This window comes from Zeugodacus cucurbitae, chromosome 5, assembly GCF_028554725.1.
Source record: "Zeugodacus cucurbitae isolate PBARC_wt_2022May chromosome 5, idZeuCucr1.2, whole genome shotgun sequence".
In the NCBI taxonomy this organism is placed as follows: Eukaryota; Metazoa; Arthropoda; class Insecta; order Diptera; family Tephritidae; genus Zeugodacus; species Zeugodacus cucurbitae.
In genome coordinates, this window is record NC_071670.1 from 30,159,991 (window position 1) to 30,172,751 (window position 12,761).

At 33.3% G+C, this 12,761-nt stretch overlaps 1 protein-coding gene and 1 non-coding gene across 2 annotated transcripts in view; both read left to right on the forward strand.

Moving 5' to 3' along the window:
• Positions 1–12,761, forward strand: part of LOC105216448 (otoferlin-like) — a 107,078-nt gene that overhangs the window by 54,353 nt on the left and 39,964 nt on the right. The window lies entirely within an intron of this gene.
• Positions 3,614–3,686, forward strand: Trnar-ccu (transfer RNA arginine (anticodon CCU)). The gene has a single exon. It is a non-coding gene; the product is annotated as a tRNA-Arg (tRNA).

The window sequence follows — 12,761 nt, forward strand, 5'->3', positions numbered from 1 at the left end:
GACATAACTTTAGTAGTTTACAAGATATGTATAAAAAACTTAATAGGGACGGGGCCACGCCCACTCTCTCAAAAAAATTACATGTTATTATTATTATTAAGTATGTTCCCACACAATGCGATAATTTGTACAAAATTTTAATTTCAGAGCTTTATTTATGACTTAGTTATGGCACTTTATGTATATCCGGTTTACTCCATTTTGTGGGCGTGACAGTGGTCTGAATTCGCCCATCTTTGAAAGTAAGCTATGGTACCAAGAAACACGTGTACCAAGTTTTATCAAGATATCTCAATTTTTGATCATGTGACAGATTGTGCTGAGACAGACGGACGGACAGATATCCGGACTTCAAATCTACTCATCACCCGGATCAGTTTGGTATATATAACTCTAAATCCAACTCTTTTAGTTTTAGGTGTAACAAACAACCGTTATTTGAACAAAACTATCACACTCTCTTAGCAACTTTGTTGCGATAAAAATTAATGTATCTAATCAAGTGAACCGGACATTATAATAAGACAGTATTCAACATTTTTGAAAATATAAAACAACTGTAAACCTCTAGATGCCCCCGAACATACATTTCGATTTTTGAATAACTTGAATAAAATAAGTGTGTCTGCGATAAGATGTATGAAAATTTCAATAACAATAAGCGATTTATTGGTAAAACTATATTATTATAATTGTATGGGGACTAGAAACAAGCCTAAATAAACGATTTGAAAAACCAATTCAGTAACAAATAAGGAAGATCTTAGCTCGGGTAACCGAAAATTTTATAGCCACGCAATTTCCAAGCCTTTGACCGATTTCGTTATTTTATTGGATATTTTGGTTAGGAGAAGGTCTTGGTATATACTTGTTTCCATTAAATTGTATTACAAAGTTTGACCGGCTAAAAGAACGGTAATCATTATATATATCTATATAAATAATGGGGCTGGGGTAATTACTGGACAGATGCTAACCATTTTCGCCACCAAGCTATATTATATCCAAGATTATATAGTCGCATAATTTATCTCAAGATATCTTAAATATTAACCGATATATACACTAAGAGGTCCGGAAAATTTCCAATGCCCATTATGGGAACTAGAGAAAGTATGACACAACCTAACCCACTTTCTTGCACAGAAACACATTATTAGAAGAAAAATATCTTAACCTGTTTCTGATTTATATATTGTTAAGCAAACTAATCAGATTGAATCGAAAATTATGTTGTATGTATAAGAGGAAGGTATGGGTGTTTTGCTGATCAAGAAAATATTAGTATATACAGCGTCCGTTACTTCGTGCAAGCGATAACTTGTGAAAAAATTGGCATATCTTGATTAAACTTGATACACATGCTCCTTGGCAACATAAGAAGAATGCTTTCGCAAATGGGCGAAATCGGACCACTGAGGAAAGTTTAATTTGGTAAAAAAGGGGCATATTTGGTGCAATTTTTGTGGGAAAGTGCATATCTCGTAAACTGCTAAAGCTTTATCAACCAATCTTTCTGGAGTCGTTTCCTTCAGGCACTTCCTTATCTATACTACTATTATAAAGAGGAAACTCAAAAACTACTGTGTCGATTTCAAAAATTCTTTCACCATTAGAACATAGGCTATATTTATTGCTACTTTCTGGAAATAGTTCCCAGGTGGGGGTATCAAAAAATCTCCGTGATGGAGAATCTTAATCTGAAGCTGTCTTGCCAATAATTCTCTTCAAATCGCAAACGCGTGCCAGAGAGTCGGCTTGAAGAACAAAATAGTTGAAATATACAAGTTCGTTGTAAGACTAGAGAGTCGAAATCTGAGCGTTCCCAACGCCTTCATAATCAGAGAGAAAGACAACGGACATCAAAGACTACAGGTCGTTATAAGATTCATGTTCGAATTTTCCTCATTTTACTCTTTTATATGGACCCACGCAAGAAACGGGGAAGTATATATATATATATGAGAGAGTGTGTATAAGAGTGTAAAGACTTATAATTTTTTAAATGTTTGTTTAAACCTGTGCGAAGCCTAAGCGGTCTGCTAGTACAGTAAAAAAATTGAAATAGGATTATATCCACGCCTACCTCCCATACAATGGCTATGTTGAAAACTACTAAAAATACTTTAATTCCGTAAGGAAAAATATTAGAAGCATTATATTTCCGAAATCGAACCATAAGTTTTCAAGGCTCGATATATCGAACATGAGGACCTCAGTGCTTCTAATACATTTTTTACCGAAAATATAGGTAAGTCCCTCAGATATTTTGAAGAAATTTAGAGGGAATATTTTAATTCTAACAATATGTCTCCGCGCCAAAAATTAGTGAAATGGGGTTCCCCTAGCTCCCAACGTTTTACAATATATAAACCAATTTTTAGCAACAATAAAGATATATCTTATCTAAAAGTTGTACAAGTCGTCCCATAACATATCAAGCTCCCGAAAATGAGGTCCTCAATGCCGACGTCTGTTTTTGTACCAAGAATACCACGCAATCTGTATTTAAATTTTGTGTAGGAATCTTTTTTAATATTATGTGGATTGTATGCCTAATATAAACATTTTCGTACTTCCATTTCACTATATATCGAAGAAGAAGTTCAAATTTGTGCTTAGATATACTATAGTTTCGTGGTGAAAGTAAGTGAAATCGGTTCATAAATTCCCCAAATCCCCACATACCTAATAATTCTAATTAAAATTATGTTTACTTTACTTCATGTTACCAGGGGTTACCTAAGGCTGAACCCACACCGGATTAGTCAAGACGTGTTTTCTTGTAAGACAACTGCCCATAGCCTCATATGGGGCGTAAATATTTTCTCAAATATAATGTAGTGTAATGATAAAATTAGCTCAACAAACAAAATTACAGAATACATGATTTAAAGTATGTACATACAACTTTATGCGAAGTAAATCAATAAAACTGTATATAAATATGTATTTGACAGCTTTTTGAGAAAGTGTATGATTTATTGAAAATTTTTATAACTTAAAGTTTTGTTGTGGATTATGGTGATTCGAGTTAGGGAAGTCCAACTGTATATATTTCAGCATTCTTGTTGATTTTACACTCCTAAAAAGTAAGAATATCGTTATAATTTCCGAATCCACTTATATTGAATAATAAAAGTGAATTTGACAAATTAAACTTACAATTATGAACAATAATTCTATACGTAGCTAAGTCATAAGTATCGGTTAAGAACAAAGTTCTGTAGTTTTGAACTATTGTTATTCAACATTTGATAAAGCAACAATTGTTTGTACAACTGTTTCCACTATTATTGTAGGTACTGGCTCTTTAATTTAGTTTTTTGTTTATTCAAAAATAGAATTTCCAATTTGTTTATATTTTGAAATGATTCAAGTGTCAGCTAATTTTCAGAAGCTAATAATAATTTTGAAACATTTCGGTGCGCCCGATTGTCCGCGATGATCTGTTCGTGTTTTGTCTACTTAATGTGTTTGTTGTCTATGTTATTTTATTTTGTCCACAATCTATGATTGTTGTTTATATTTAATGTTATAGTTAACGATCGCTGTTTATTCTTGCGCATGTTTCGCATAAGCAAAGAATTTTGGGCTGTTTAATATAGTAAGAGCCCCAGTGGCCCAATGGATAAGGCATCGGCCTCCTAAGCCGAGGATTGTGGGTTCGAGTCCCATCTGGGGTAAAGAAATATCATGGTTTTTTTGTTACGTAATTAATAAGGGCAATTGTAATTTGATGGTTTGGCGATAGCAATAAATTAGAAAGAGTCTTACTAATAGTAAAAACAGCAATATAACAATATAATAGACGGTGAAAATAGTGGAATTTGTATTAAAAAATAAGAAAATGATTTAAAATAAAATATTAGTTCTTGCTCATAAGAATATTTGGGTACGTGACCAATATAAAAACAAATATAAAATAAATAAATACAAAATCATAAAATTAAATATATATGTGTATATCAAATTGTAAAAACAGTTCCAGCACTAATCAAACCAGCATTGCATTCCCCTTGTTTCTTCTGCGTACATCTCTGATATTCAACATTTGTTCTATTGGTGAAATATCGAATTACAGTTATTACATTTTTTAATTTGTTTGGTAATTTTGTACATATTTAAATAAAATTACGAAAATTATAAATCTTTTAGAAAATCTACATTTTAGAGATTTTTGTATTAATCTTCAAGATTTGTTTTGGATAACTATAATACGAAGAAACCACTTTGCCTCACTTTAATTTGTAGAAGATTGTAATATATTTGACGACAAACTAATGGAGTATAGAATAGCACTGTTTCGAAAGAAATATTATCCTCAAATATATAGAGAACCTTAAAGAGCCGCACTTTTACAAGCACACGAGAAAGAAATGAAAGAGCCAAAGACTATGGGGCGGCTATTTTGAAGGGGACGACATTAATGTAAACGAATGAATAAATATAAAAAAACGTTATTTTTTTGAACTCACCTCGTATATCCCATTATTAACAAACATTTAATAAAGCTACGTTCGCTAATCAATTTCTAAACTTGTGAACTAAAGTACTCAAATACATACTTGCAATTCAATTCGATTGGTTATCAAGACCACCATTTGCAATATTTTCCAGAAGTTAAAAGTAACTTTTTCCTGATTAGCATACATTCATTCCTACATATGTGCAAACACAAGTCGATGAATGCATGGGATATGAGTGTAACGGAAGAAGTGGAAACAATCCAATTTCCGCAAATTGTTGAAACTTTTTTTACTTTGCGCATTAAAAACTTCGTAGTTACATGTGAGACGACAGAGGAATAGAACGATTGTTTGATTGCTATGGATTAGTATATAAGCACTTTTATATATAAGTAAGTACGGTATATATACGACCGTCAATTATTTAACGTGCTCGTACCTTTGCTTTATTATTACTAATGCAAATCAAATTGCTGGCGGAAATAATTCGAATTTAAATTGTCATCAAATAATAATGTTGAAAAGGTACTAGCTATTTCAGCAGTGATGAACTTAGAATGCGGACAGTTAGCAATTTCATACCTAATTAACTTGTTCGAGGTACTCGTTAACGTCGCTTTTGCTTCATTAATAAAGTGCTAAATACTTGTTGGCTAATTTTGCTTTCATATTGATTAAGAAACACATCGGCAGGTTAAGTAAAATTTCAAATAAGAAAATTATTCAGTCAGTGTATTTCAGAGTTGGAATACATGGGTGTTATTTGAATATCTATAGAAACTCACACAAATTGAACAGTAACTGCTAATGATAGAGTGACAAATTTGTTGATAACTACAAATCTCAAATAGGACTCTTTTGTTACTATCGTTCTACACTGGTTGAAATACATATCTCGATCTTTCTCTGCAGAACGATTTAGTTCAGGCGATACCCCTCGGAAAGGCCTCTTTATCGATTCGAACATTGAGTCGCAGGCCTATGTTTTAGTTATGGAAACTCCACATTCTTGAGGACGATCAGCAGCGGTTCTGATGAAATGAGACTCCCTCAAAGGATTGAGGATTACGCCACTTATTCCACTACTAATACGCCAAAGTAGCAACGTTACAATTCTCTCCACAGAAATATTTATGGACAAGTGAATACTTCGAATGTCTTTTAGGGCATAATATTTGGGCGAACCCCTTCTTTACCATGAAATTTAACGTTTCCTTACTTTAAACATTTTTAGTAATTTTCAACATAACCTTTATGTGGGAGGTAGGCGTGGTTATAATAAAATTTCCACCGTTTTAAGATTGTATAGAGAAGTGAATAAAGGCAACGAGTCCGAGAAAATTTGGGAGATATGTAAAAATAACTTAGTAAGAGACGGGCCATGTCCACTTTCCCAAAAAAAATTACATTCGAATATGCCATTTAATAATGTGATCCTCTGTACCAAATTTTGCTTTCTTTTATTTATTTATAGCTTAGTTATAGCTCTTTCCGGTTATCGCCATTTTATGGGCGTTCTCTCATGGTGTCAAGAAACAAGAATGTTTTCTTGTTTTTCGACTAGTTTGATTTTAGTCAGGTATTCTTCCTGTTCATAATATTTAATGCATATGCACATATATTCATTTTAATTTCTGTAGGCAGAGTTTCTTTATTCATTCCCTATGTTGGAGTGCTTGTTTATGTTACTTATTTGTTAGAATATTCCGTCCGCATACATATGTGTAAAAGTAATTGTTTATTAAATGGAAAAATGTATTTCTCCATCTTTATATTTGTCCAGACTGTTTTCCATTACAAAGTATTCAAATTTAGAAGAGATAAAGATTAAACCAGCATCAAAATAATTCCGCTAATATCCAATGTAAACAATTGATTACCCCATACCCACTTACTACGCTGTTTTTGGTATCATTTCAAGAATTCGGACGCACCCTATTTTTTCTGTTTTTGGTACCACCCTACCACCTTCTATCTGTTTTTTTTTTTGGTGCCGCTTACCTCTGTTTTTGGTACCACTCACCTCTTTTTGGGTACTATTTTTGGTATCCTTACCCTTACACTTTGGTGAAATGGTACTCATACGACCCGTATAACCCCATTTGCGCGTCGTGAAAAAATCGGTTTTTGGTTACGATAAAGAAGCTAAAAGTTTGTAATGTGGTTAATGTGTTCTAGTACTCCTGATTTCTGCACACTTTCCTTCCTAGTGTAGTTTCGTGTTGCGATTATTTTCGTTATCAAAATATTAGAAATATGTAGCTGAGGTATCACTAATTCATTATCCGATATACAAATTTTATTATAATTTATATCTAAATTTTATTTCTAAATCAGTTAAAATAATTTATATCTAAAATGAATAACGACAGCATGAATTCTTCACTTTAATGTAGTATTATTTGTAATTTAACTCCACGAATAGAATTAATAAAATTTCTTAAAAAATGGGGTTTCAGGCATTACGTGCGCCTATTATTATACTTTTACACGAATTTATTTTGCAAAAAGTTCGAGAATGTGTATCTTAATATGTGTGTGTATAAAAACATAATTAGACGAGAAGAAGGCAAAACAAAGTAAGCAAGAATGTAATACCAACAATGTTGAAAAAGAAAATGACGAAGGTCGGGTGAAACGAACTGTGAAAACCGTGGCATGATAATCCATTACAAACCCTCTATTTTGTTCGCATTTAAATACAATTACAATTTGCCGTAAAATTTCTCTGCGCTTTATTCACCACGTTTGCACGTTGTCTAAGCAAAGGCGCAACAGATAAAAGGCAAAAGCCATGTTTGAGCAAATTATTGCCAACACTCAAAACTACCCTCCGTACACACGAACATGTGCATGTATGTATATGTATGTACACATTCTTAAAGCACTTACTAAACTTCAATGTCTGCCAGCTTATTTCCTTTCATCTAACTGTGTAAGAAGGAATCTTTAAGCCGTTTGCCTAATTCACTTCCTCAAAGCTGTCGCGTTCTGTTTGCTCGTCCGCCAGACACGTTTGCCAAGTGTGTGGTTACGATGGGTGAAGTTTCTGTTTATTTTATTTCATCTTTATGCTTACTATTATTCCCTGCCGCTGTTTGTTGCGCCTGATAATGTTATCATTTATTCAGGCTATTTTTGGTGATTTGGAACTGCTGTGGCACATTTTCGCATAAAATATTCATTTTATTCTCGGCGGAGCGCTAGATGTGGGGGCGCGCATTTCCTTACCTTGTCTAGTGTGCTGTCGTTGTATTATATTATATATTTGTTTACGTATAAGTTGAGTCAAATTTTGTATGTGTCCACTTTGTATCACCAGCAAGTCCGCCCCATTTTGTCACTTCCTAAGATAATAGTCAGATCATGAAAAGTGTTTATTAGTTGCTTGTGCCCTCAGACGACATCGTGCGACATAAGCGTTGAATAATTTTAAGGTAAATTTTATAACTGTTGCATTTAGGTATATTCAAACATTATTCACTCCTTATGAAATAGATTTTGACACCACGATGATTTAACCCTTGTTAACCACACTGTACCATACACACTGTATTCATAGACATTTTTACCGAAACTGTTTATATATTATAAGCAGATGTATTTAAGACATTTTTATAAATATTGACTTTCACTTGGAATTAGTTCTTAGAACCGTTCTGTCACTTTCAATATAAAGCATTTTTAAATGAATGAATGATGATTCAGACTAGCGTATTACCACGTTTCTCACTGGCCGTAGTATGGTCATTGCTCTTGATAATGGCATCACATGGATTCTACAAGGCAATCCGAAGCGTTTGAGCCAGCTACACGCTTATGCGTAGTTATTTTTATTATCAGCCATTAATATGAAACGTGTTCATTATTGCTGGTTATTCACATAGTTTAAGCCATTTTGCAGGCTTATGTACCTGTAATTACAGCTTTCAACTCTATACACTTCAACAAATTAAATCTTAATTATTTGTAATATCATATTTTAATTGCTAATTATTATTACACGTGCATTAAGCTTTTCGTACGAGTATCACACATGTTCTAAGTCATTTTAATACTAGTCCCTTCAAAGTTTGTGTTTAATAACAGATTTCGGCTAATAGCAAAAGTGTTGTTGTTAGAAATAAATTTCTAATTAAATTAACTCTTACATGTTCTTTTTAAATAAGTAAGAAAAGCTCAACTAAACTTGTATCAAAATAATAAAATTGCATTGTTTACCTATTAATCGCTGTTTTATTAAAAAATATATATCCCAAAAACTATATCCAATAGCTCCACCCCCCTCACTTCCCCCAGCTTAATGTTGATGATATTAATTAGATCCCACACTGTTTTCCATAATTTTTGCCTTGGATTATGATAAACTAAAAGTATTTTCGAGCAGGAGTTAATCGATGGAACATACTAACTGCTTATGAACAGCAAAAAACAAATGTATATTAGCTGATCGTTAATGGAGTAGCCGGTAGTGCGAAGGGCAAAAACTGTTCTTTAAATTATAATATTAATGAATTAAATTAATTTGGCTGTGCGAATTGGCTATATGTTCACAAAGTCAATAAACTACAAATTTCACATATACTGCTCGCTTGGATTTGAGAACTGTCAAATAAGCCAAATTGTACTAACAGTTCTATTCTGTGCACTTGACAAAATAACAAAAAAGTTTAAAATGTTTTCAGATTTTTATCAAGTAAGAACGTTTTTGGTATTCTGTGACAATTTTGATAAAATAAAAAGCTTCAGTACGCATAGCTTTTCCCCACACGTGTGGGAAACAAAATAATGTAAACAGAAACAGCTGATTCTGTCCAATTATATTCGAATTGAATTGAAAAATTGATTTGAATTATTTTTTAACGTAAGTTTTCAAATACATTTCAATATTTGTTGCAAAATAGTTAATAATTTAACTTCAATTTCACAATAAATCCATTGCTTTTGGTCTAGACTTTTCTTAGGGTGCGCAAATATTCCATGCTCCGAATCTGGCCCTATTTTTTTCATGTAAAAGGTCGTTATTTGGATGAGTGTTTGTTTTAACCGAGGCTTCTTCAGTGTGGCTTCGTTGATAAGTTTGGTTTATGATTGACCAAAGAGTTATCAGCCTATCTATCCGATTCTGATGTCGAGATATCGACTGAAGCCTTTCAGACCTGATGCAAAGTATTTGGTTTGGTTTCACAACTCCATTTACTCTATATAGATGACAGGGTTATACCTAACCAAACAGGGAGTGCCGCGCGTAAATAAAGTTGATTGATAACCAAATGGCACAGCCTATATATTCACTTTTCCATCCCAGATCCTCCATAGTCTTTTGCTCCCTCGCAAAGCCGTTGAATACTTCATAATATAATACATATACATATGTCCTTTATAATATATTTAAAACTGTTTGGAATGCAAGTTTGATTTAGTTGGTTGTTATGTTTAGCTTCAGAAAAGTTCCTTGGGGACTACGAAATCTAAACTTTGTTCTTTGTTGGCAAAAATTTGCTAAGCTGTAATCGCATGCAATATAAAGAAAACCATTTCATTATCCTCATTTTTTTATACAAAAAACGGCAAAATAAACTTCTTAATATATTATAAAAACGGCTCAATAACGCGAGCCATCCACATGTTCATATTTTTCCTCTTTGTATAAAACTAACGACAAAAGTAAGATATCTCCATTGCAACAAATACACTTTCACAACTATCCACAGCGAGATATTTTATTTGTCAAGAGCATTTTACTTCTTAACAACTTATAAAGAAAAGAGCTTTCTATTTTAGACACAGAATACGAAATGCTTGATAAATTTAAATTTTTTACAAATTTGAAATTTGTTGAATTTGTAAAGTGCACAGAATAGGGCTGTATATATATAAAAAAGATAGGCAGTAGCTACTTCACTTGTTTGAAGGGTTTTAAATTTACAAAAAATTAAAATCAGCGCTTTCAGGAGTTTTGTGCATATTGTTTAGGCAGCCGTTTTAAAGTAAGTAAATACAGTGAAAAGGGACAGAATTTGGCGTCAAACTTTTTCCTTAAACATCACTAAATCATATAATACATAAGAACATATTAGTTTAGACTTGCGCTTTTGCATCCAGTGATTTATTGAAGTTTAAGGCTATCTAAGGAAATTTCTCACTCAAGTATTTCCGTTCGTTACGTGAAAAGTTAAGTCAATTGAATCGAATTATGTGGGTGTGTGTTAATAACAACAACAACAACATCTGCAGGTGGAAAAAAACAGCTCTGATGGATTACTTGACAACACGTTAGGTTGTTAGCAATCACTGATGGCAACACGGATGAGAATAATGAAAAGGAAAGGAAGCAAATTATGATAACAGAAGCGTGAGTGATTAGTAGAAGACTTTGCTTTGCGAATAATCCACTTGCAATTTAAAACCGAGAAATGAAGAGACACATACACTTGTGGTAATTGATTGATGACAGTAGGTGTATTGGTGTAAAAATGTTTGTCAGTACATGGGATAACATTAGATAAGCCACTTTTTGTTATCAGCGGCATTTTTTCAAGTCTAATTATAAGTGAACTATAAATATATGAATTCATGAATATTAGCAACCTCTGATACAAACTCTTCAGCCAGCCTGGCGAGCTTTAACTAGCTACATACACATATGTATTCTGCTTTTTTCGTGGAAAATAACCCAGCATCTTAAAGCATGACTGTTTAAATATTCCCCTTCTAATAACAGATTTTCATTTAGAGACGCTGATGTGTTGCAGCATAGTTTCAACTGAGAGCCATGGCGTATACGCAATATCTCTTGAATACTTCCTCCATTTCAGAATACTCCACTTGCTGTCAATAACTGCTTGCTCATTCATTTGAAAAAGTGGTTCGCCATAATTGCCAGCAATGAAATATCGCTTTAAGGGCTATTACACATCTTTCCCGCATTGTCTGCTGTCCATCTCTCAAATCTGTTTGTCAGCTTGTGCTTTGAAGTTTTTAAAATATGCGTCGCTTTTGGCATTTGCTGCCATTTGTTTTTCATGTCCAACAATCGTACCCCTCGCATGTCGCACCCATGTCAATGACAGATATTGCATTCCAACTTCATACACAAATTTACATTTTGATGTATGTATGTATGCCTGTAATTTGCCTAACGCATGTCTACGTACACATACCTTTTGCATTTCCATTCCCGATTTACGAGCAACATTTAACATACACTTTTTAGTTTACGACATTTTTGCTCTTTGTTTTGATTATGCTTCGCCAATATTTGCAAACGCTCTTCACCCCTCTCTCGTGTATGGTGGAGGAAAACACGTAGTACGCGGAACAAACAATGTATATTATGTGTAAAAGTTCGGCAACAGCACATGTTGCACGTAATTGTACTTTGTGGATGCCTCGTTACTTCCTGCTGAGCGCAATCAAATCGAGAATGTATACAGATAAGAGAGCTATTACTAAAGAGAAACCTTATGCGCTCTTTTATCTAGTCTCATTTGGGGTTACATTCATACACACTGACATATTTAAGTGATGGACTGTCGCAAACATTAGGCTATGCCCAGATGAAACCTTTCTTCAAACTGTAATTTTCAATTATTATTAATAAAAACACCATATACTCGGCTGGATAATCGACTAATTTATTTATTTCGAGAGACTCAGTAAAAAGTAAAAAACAATATCTCCATCTTTCGAAGTAAATGCGTTCAAATTTTGTAATTGGGCTTAATGGGAATCATCATTAATAAAATGGGAGTTTGAAGTGGTTATTATTAGAGTTGTCTGGATCTTGTACCACGATATGGAGATGACAATACTATAACCGTGTGCAGTTAAATTGAGCCAGCTTACAAGCAGTTGGTTTATAAAAGAGATTATTCACTTGGAAAACATATTTAGAGAGTATAGAAGAACCTAATTCCAAATTCAGTAATTCATATTTATAATAATAAAGGGTGATCAATTTCGAGGTTCCCTACTTTTTTAAAGCAAAAACACGGAAAATTCAAATTGAATAAACCATGTTTATGTCATTCGAATGAACATTCTCTGGTATTTATTTCTTAATTATCTCTTTCAAATGTTGGCCGCAGATGCGTCTAAGATGGTTCATCCGTTCCGTGCAATTTTCGATGACTCGTTCGAGCATTTCGACTGGTAACTGGGGAATGACACGCGTGATGTTTCGTTCCAAAGCCTGAATCGAGGCGGTATTGTTCGTATATAGTACTTTAGACTTAACATATCCCCACAGGGATCTTGGTGTCTAATCGTCTTGTCGCCGAGATCAGGAAC